This window comes from Cupressus sempervirens, chromosome 1 (genome assembly GCF_028749045.1).
Source record: "Cupressus sempervirens isolate cs-2001-9-10 chromosome 1, ASM2874904v1, whole genome shotgun sequence".
NCBI classification, from domain to species: domain Eukaryota; kingdom Viridiplantae; phylum Streptophyta; class Pinopsida; order Cupressales; family Cupressaceae; genus Cupressus; species Cupressus sempervirens.
This window is the reverse complement of record NC_143118.1, coordinates 833,266,423-833,273,410: the sequence shown is the minus strand read 5'-3', so window position 1 is coordinate 833,273,410 and position 6,988 is coordinate 833,266,423. Positions and strand designations below refer to the sequence as shown.

At 35.1% G+C, this 6,988-nt stretch overlaps 1 pseudogene across 1 annotated transcript; it reads left to right on the top strand.

Moving 5' to 3' along the window:
- The first annotated feature begins 538 nt into the window (after positions 1 to 538).
- On the top strand, positions 539 to 2,012 carry LOC149580433 (UDP-glycosyltransferase 86A1-like; annotated as a pseudogene). Its single transcript, XR_016359954.1, has 2 exons — positions 539 to 1,023; positions 1,126 to 2,012. The product of XR_016359954.1 is annotated as a UDP-glycosyltransferase 86A1-like (transcript).
- Positions 2,013 to 6,988: the final 4,976 nt, after the last annotated feature.

The window sequence follows — 6,988 nt, the reverse complement described above, 5'->3', positions numbered from 1 at the left end:
CCTTAGGAAATGTAACTTGCAATGTATGTTTGTCAATGATTACATGTTATTGCTTCCGCTACTATGTGTTTGATGTGTATGTTTTACATTCTTACTTTTAAAAAAAAAATATTTAGCAAACTTAGTGAAACTTTAGGTTAATTCTTTTGAATCCCTTGGCGGAGCGTTACAAAGCTGCTGATTGTAAAAGAGTTGAAATTCAATAAAGAATACAGGTTCATGGAGTGGTTTTTCTCTTTATGACGAAACCGTGAGGATTTTCGAAGGTTTTCCACTCGACACAAAATCGATGTCTCTTCTTCCTGTGAGTTGATATTATGTTTACATTTCAGTACAATTTGATTCTCCACTGCTGTAAATTGTGAATTGAAAATGATTGAAATCAGATTTTGGAACGATTTAATAGTGTTCTGATTCACCCCCTCTCAGAACCCTGATACTTCCAACAGGTTGCTCCACCTACTCCCCCACCAACCAAGATGTCTTAGTCTTTACGACTTCTAAATTACACACACAACATTTTAAGCCTTGAGATTGCCGTTGCTTGTTCGAATTGCAGAGAAAAAATGGCAGGGCATGCAGTAGTTGTTGCGTATCCAGTGAGAGGCCAAGTAAATCCCATGATGCAGTTCGCCACAAAGCTCGCCTCTCTTGGAATCTCTGTTACATTTGTGCTCACTGAATCCTGGCACAAAATCCTGACAAAGGCCGAGGACGATGAATTCTCCCATGCCCAAAAGCTTGGCCTGGATATTCGAGCAACCATCATTCCGGACTGCGTAGTGGGGGAAAAAGAAAGGTGGGGCAACATGACCAACTTTTTTCTCTCGCTCTCCAACATGGAATCTCATGTCAGCGATCTTATAACAGATCTCAAACGCTCGGGAAACGCCCCGTCCTGCATAGTGGCTGACACTTTCCTCAAATGGGCGGTGCCTCTTGCTAAAAGACACAATCTCCACTCCGTAGCACTGTGGCCGATGTCTGTCACAACCTTCTCCATCTTTTACCATATAGACTTGGGTATGTTTACATTCTTTAAACCATCAGAGATTGAACAATTTGTTACTTAACAAACCCAAAAGACTAATAAAAAAGACTGAGTTTTTAACTTTGTTGTTGCAGTTGGGTCGCAAGCGTGTATAGACTGTATCCCTGGGATTCCTTCTATAAAACGGGCAGAGCTTCCGCACGAGATTCTCTCTGCCTCACCTCTGAGCAATGAAATAGCGAAATGCCTAATAAATGTAAGGGAAGCAGATTGGGTTGTGGTGAATTCTTTCTATGACTTGGATCGCAGTGCAGTGGAGGCGATGCGCCAGAGAACTTCGGTGCAGTGTGTGGGTTCACTGATAAGGGCCCGTGTCTGTCAGGACGAGAAGGGCGATTCAGAGTGCAGTCAATGGCTGGATCACAAACCGGCCCAGTCGGTCACATACGTTTCCTTCGCCAGTTTTATCCAGATCTCGAGAGCTCAGGTGAGGGAAATAGCAACGGGTCTTATGCAGAGCGGGTGCTATTTTGTGTGGGCGCTTCGTCCAGATAGAGAGGCCTCGCATGTCTCTGAAATGTTGCCGGCTGGATATTTAGAGGAATGTAAATAGCGGGGTTTGATTTCGGGTTGGTTTAGGCAGGCGGAGGTTTTGGAACATCCTTCCGTGGGAGGGTTTTTCAGCCACTGTGGATGGAATGCTGTTATGGAGAGCATTTCGGCAGGTGTTCCAATGCTGGGGTTTCCTCTTGCGTTGGATCAGTTTGTGAATTGCAAGCGTGTGGTGGAGGAATGGAAGTTTGGGGTGAGGATGAGGAGTCGAGAGGATGAAAATAGGGTAACTGGGGCAAAGGAGGTCTCTGAAAAGGTTGAATTGTTGATGGAAAGTGAGGAAAATGTGAGATTTAGAGGAGCGGTGGAGAGGTTGAAAGAGGTCGCCAGAGAGGAAGTCGTCAATGGAGGTTCTGCCACCAATTTGAAGCTTATTTCTGATAGCATTAAAGTTGCACAATGCCCATGAGCGAAATAGCAGGATATGGCAGTCACTAACCAAACAGCCATCGATCTTATTGTTCGCCCTACCTAAGACATTGGCTAAGGTCGAGGCAGAATGCACTAAAAGTTTCAATTTTTTCAATTTTGGTCAAAGGTGCATAGCCGCGTCCAACATCTAATGTGAAATAGTCAGTTTTGAACAAACCTAATCAAAAGAATGGTGTCATCGTCGTTGGTGGCTTACCACCTCCCTCTTTGTTTTTTTACAAATGGAATGAGTCTGGAATGTGTAATTAATAATTATAATTTTTTTAATACTAATATTTAATTAAATAATTTTAAAAGGTATTTAATATGTTTCTATGGGTTTTGGAATCTTACTAATTGGTGTATTTTACTTCTAATCATAAATTTTCAAAGTATTTAATAATTATATTTATATGTTTTTATTTTGCTATTATAGATCTCAAAGTAATTGTGTGGAACGGATTTTCTTATATAAGAAGAAGAAAATGATTGGAATGATGAGTGGTTGAGAATATATTAGAGGCAATTACAATCATGTAAAGCATCACATACTTCCATTGTGTTTTAACATTTTTTGTCTCTTCTTCTCAACATTTTTTAAAATTTCTCTAATTAACATTCTACACCTGTTCGATGTATGCATTGGACACCAAGGTGTGATTGCTGGTTTATATAAGCTCTTCTAGTCAACTATTTAGAAATAGTAGAGTAAAATAAGAGCACACAAAAAAAATATTCTTATTTAACATCTCTAGAACATTAACTTGTTTTTCAATTTTGTTTAAATGAACAAATCAAAAAAGTTGATTATGAAAAGTATATAACACCTATATGCAAACGTGGAATTATATAAGTGTGTACATTATAGTTAAATATTCAATTTTCACATTCCTTAAATTTTTTTTGCTCTTTTTCGTCAAGTAATTGAAATTGCATTCTAAATTTGTAGAAACTTGTTTAAATATCATCCAAGATATTATATAGTCTTATTTTCAGAAACTTAGTCATTTGGTGGGCTAAATTTCTCTATAGACACCTTGATGGCTATAATGAAATGGATGATACACATGCAAGGATTTGCGTCAATATTATTCATTCCTTTGATGACCTTTCCACTCTATTGAGTTATGTTCTAAGCTAGGAAAATTGGTCTAGGTTATCAAGTATGAAATGTTTCCGTTTATTTGCCTTATATATAAGAAATCAATGTATTGGTGTAGGGACCTATCCAATTGATGTCAACAAAGACCTTAAACTTAAGACCAATTGGGCTAATATATCGAAGCCATATAGATAGTGGAAAGTCACAAGGAGGGAGTGACTGATGTTGTTCTTAGAGAGGCCCATACTCTAGAAGAAGATAATAATCGGGGGAAGAAGGGTTTTTTGGTTCTGGATAACATGTTCTAGATCTACAATTGTATGTAGAGAAGAGGAGGATGGAAAAAGTGTTCCTTAGGTAGGTCATGTAGGTTGTCTTTGAGGATGGAGGAAAATTAGAGGTTCTAAAGAATATGAAAGTACGAGTAGAGTTTGGTGGAGACCAACTGAATATAGTTTCCTTGTCCCAAGGAGAAATTGAGGTTTTGTTCCTCCACTATCTATAGATAAAGTGGAAATGCAAAACAAGGCAAGTGATGTTTTTGGAAAAAATCCATGTGAGGCCAATAAACCACAAATTTTTATGCATGAGGATCCTCAAGTTATTGGCAATATTGCATCACCGAAAAATAATTTCTTTCAATTATTCTGTTTACTTTTCATCTAGGTCTTTTTTATTCTTGTTTTAGTTTTTGATTGATCCAGTTGGATTGTTATCTTATGTGATCCTTATAGTGTCATCTAGCTTTGCAAGGTGTTTCAATAATTCTAGATGAAGTTATCTTGAGATTGATCTAGTCTTATTCTAGCTTTCTTGTTTGAATGGTCATGTTGGTGAGATCTAGCATGCACATTGGAGATTCACAACATGCAATGCATGTTGGCACATCATTCTATGTGTTATTAATCCCCTTATATGTTTTCACAATGCAATGTATTCATTTGGGGTCATTCTTATGGATTTGGGTACTAGCTTGTTTTTTATAACATTTTTCCTTTATCTTGAAATTTAATGATCGGACAAGATGACTTGTAGTTGGTGATCATGTATATAAGTAGCATAGTTATTATAGTTGTAGGAAATGCAAGGTGAAGCCTATAAGTGAAATCTACTAGGGCATGAAGTGTGGCATGAGGTAGATTCTCAAATGTAGCTGAAAAGAATTTGGAAGGTTAGATTTATAATTTTTAGGGACAATCAATTGTGAAACCTCTTGTAGTTGTGTATTGATAATGGTTATGTAATTAGACGCATTTGTAGGAAAAATTAATGATAATCCAATGATAAATTCCCATATGATTTTCTTTTCTTGACATTATCTTATTATGTATTTCTATGGTTTCTTACCCCTCTTGCAAGGTTAGACATTTTCCTTGGGGATTCTAAGATCTTGCATGCATCAATTTTGTTCAATGGAGTTTTGATTTCTCTTTGAGTCATTAATTATAAATGAGAATTATAGGTGATTGACACAAGGTAGGAGGGAAGAAAATGCACTCCTAATAAACCCTCACTAGAGTTACACACAGAAGCCAACTAATATAGGAGAAATCACAAGAAATTAAAGAGACGTCAATGCAGAAATGATGAGACAATCTGCATTCAACATGTTAGGCCTAAGGCCTACATGGATGTAGCCAAATAAATTCAAAATACAATCAATGAGCTTAAAAGCTCAAGCTTACATAGCCAAACATTTTTTTATTTTCCTTCTATCTAAGTTAATTTGACCTTTCCTAATCCTAGATCACTAATTATATAGCCAACAAGACTAGAAGTTGGCATGTTAGGAAGATTATAATAAAATATAGGTCCTTCCTCAAAAGAGAATTCAACAACCTCACAAGAAAAAAATTAACATTTTTGGGGATAAGGATAGATCCACACATGAACTAAGAAGAGATCCCCAAGAGTACATAAATCTATGATGTCGAACAAAACCTCGCTGAAGTCAAACCTGCAAGTTATTTGAGATGTCGGGACATAAGTGCACCTTGAAAAAAGAGAAGGGTAACTCACAAAACTGATGGAATTAGATTCTGCAAGCTTAGGTTCAAGATCCATGATATGTCCACATTAAGGAGCCAATTATACAAAAAGAGATAACATGAACAAAAATGACCATTCCTCAAACTACAAACAAAGACAATGATGTAGCCCAAACCCTTCAAAATAATAACTAAGAAAATATTAACACAACACATAATCCCTTTGAGATTATCCAAAATGGATTTCAATCTAGACTACATTGCCAAAGTAACCAAGATTCTCTTGCATCAGTAATGTTCAATATTACTCCTCAAAGTAATGTCATTCATAAAGTACAAGGATACACAATCCATGCATAATAAATGGAATATTGAAGTAGATCCAAACACTTTGTTGGCCTAATTTGAAAGCATATAGAAGCTACACAAACTATTTGACAATTATCAAATAGGAGACAACATTTTATAGAAAGATGTGATCAACTGTTTCATATACACAAAGCCCAAGTGCTTCACTAAATTATAGACTTAAGGAATTCTGTGATAGTAGATGATTGCATGATATGTTCAAAAGGAAATCAATTAAAATACATAAAAACTTCAAGGAGAATATCATCAGTTGATGTAAAGTTTAGTTCAACAACCTTAGGTAGAAGTCCTCCATATCTATGTGAAATAAGAACTTCCAAAAAAATTATCAACATGTATCAAAATATGTCAATAGTGAAATATTTTTCATGGGTACTCATTTTAAATAACATATGCCAATTTGGAATCATAGGAAATGCATTATATAATGTATGAAGATAATCTTGTAGAAATTTTATCTAAAGGGAATGTATAGGTCTAGATCTTTTGAAGATATATCAAATTTGAAACAAATAGAAATACGAGTTATCTCACATATTATAGTCAACATGTATGTAAAACATGATAGGCACACTAATTATTTATGACAATGCCATATAAGGAATGTGGTCTCAATTTGAGGAATGATCTAATTAGTAGCCTTGGAAATAAGTCAAAATGATTGTAGATTTTAATAAAGTGACACCATCAACTAGGATGCTTTAATATATGAATAAACTCTATGGTGTAACCAAAGATTCTACATATCACACATATACAAACCTAGTGATGAACATAAAGTACATATAGTATGAAATTTTATTTATGAAGACTACATAATGCCTTTGAGATTATCCAAAATAGATTTCAAGCCTAGACTTTTATTAAGAAATAGATGAGGATATCATCCAAATATTACCACAGTTATTCATGATGTTCAAATACAAGAGAATGATGTATGAGAAAGGAAACTTACTCAAAGAGAAAGTGGATGCATTGTGAAGGTACCAAAATGGGGCACTAGAGACATTATTGTTCAATAAGTTTTCTTGAAACCCACAAACTTGTGCAAACCATTTAGACATCATATGGGGAGTAGTAGGAAATCAAGTATTCAATTGTTAATGATTTTTAGTCCATTGGATGGAAGGCGTGTGAGCCAAGAACGATAAAGAACATAAATGAATTGACTAATAGCCCTAAACCTCTAATTATCCCCATAGACACCTAAATCTAATTACACCACTAGGTAATTGTATTTAGTCATCTCCTAGGACATTACTAATTAAATATTTATTATTTAATTAATTAATCATCATCCCCTAGTTAATTAATTAATTTAATTAATTATAGTCCAATTCATAAAATAAAATGATAACCCAAAATCAACTTATCAATTAAATCCCTATTCCTCTATTAAAATAAATAAATTCTCAAATATATTTAATTTAATCCCATATCCCCATTTTATCAAATAAATCATTTAATAAAATATTTAAACCCCTAGAACCTACCTTTATCCCTAATCCAACCCAT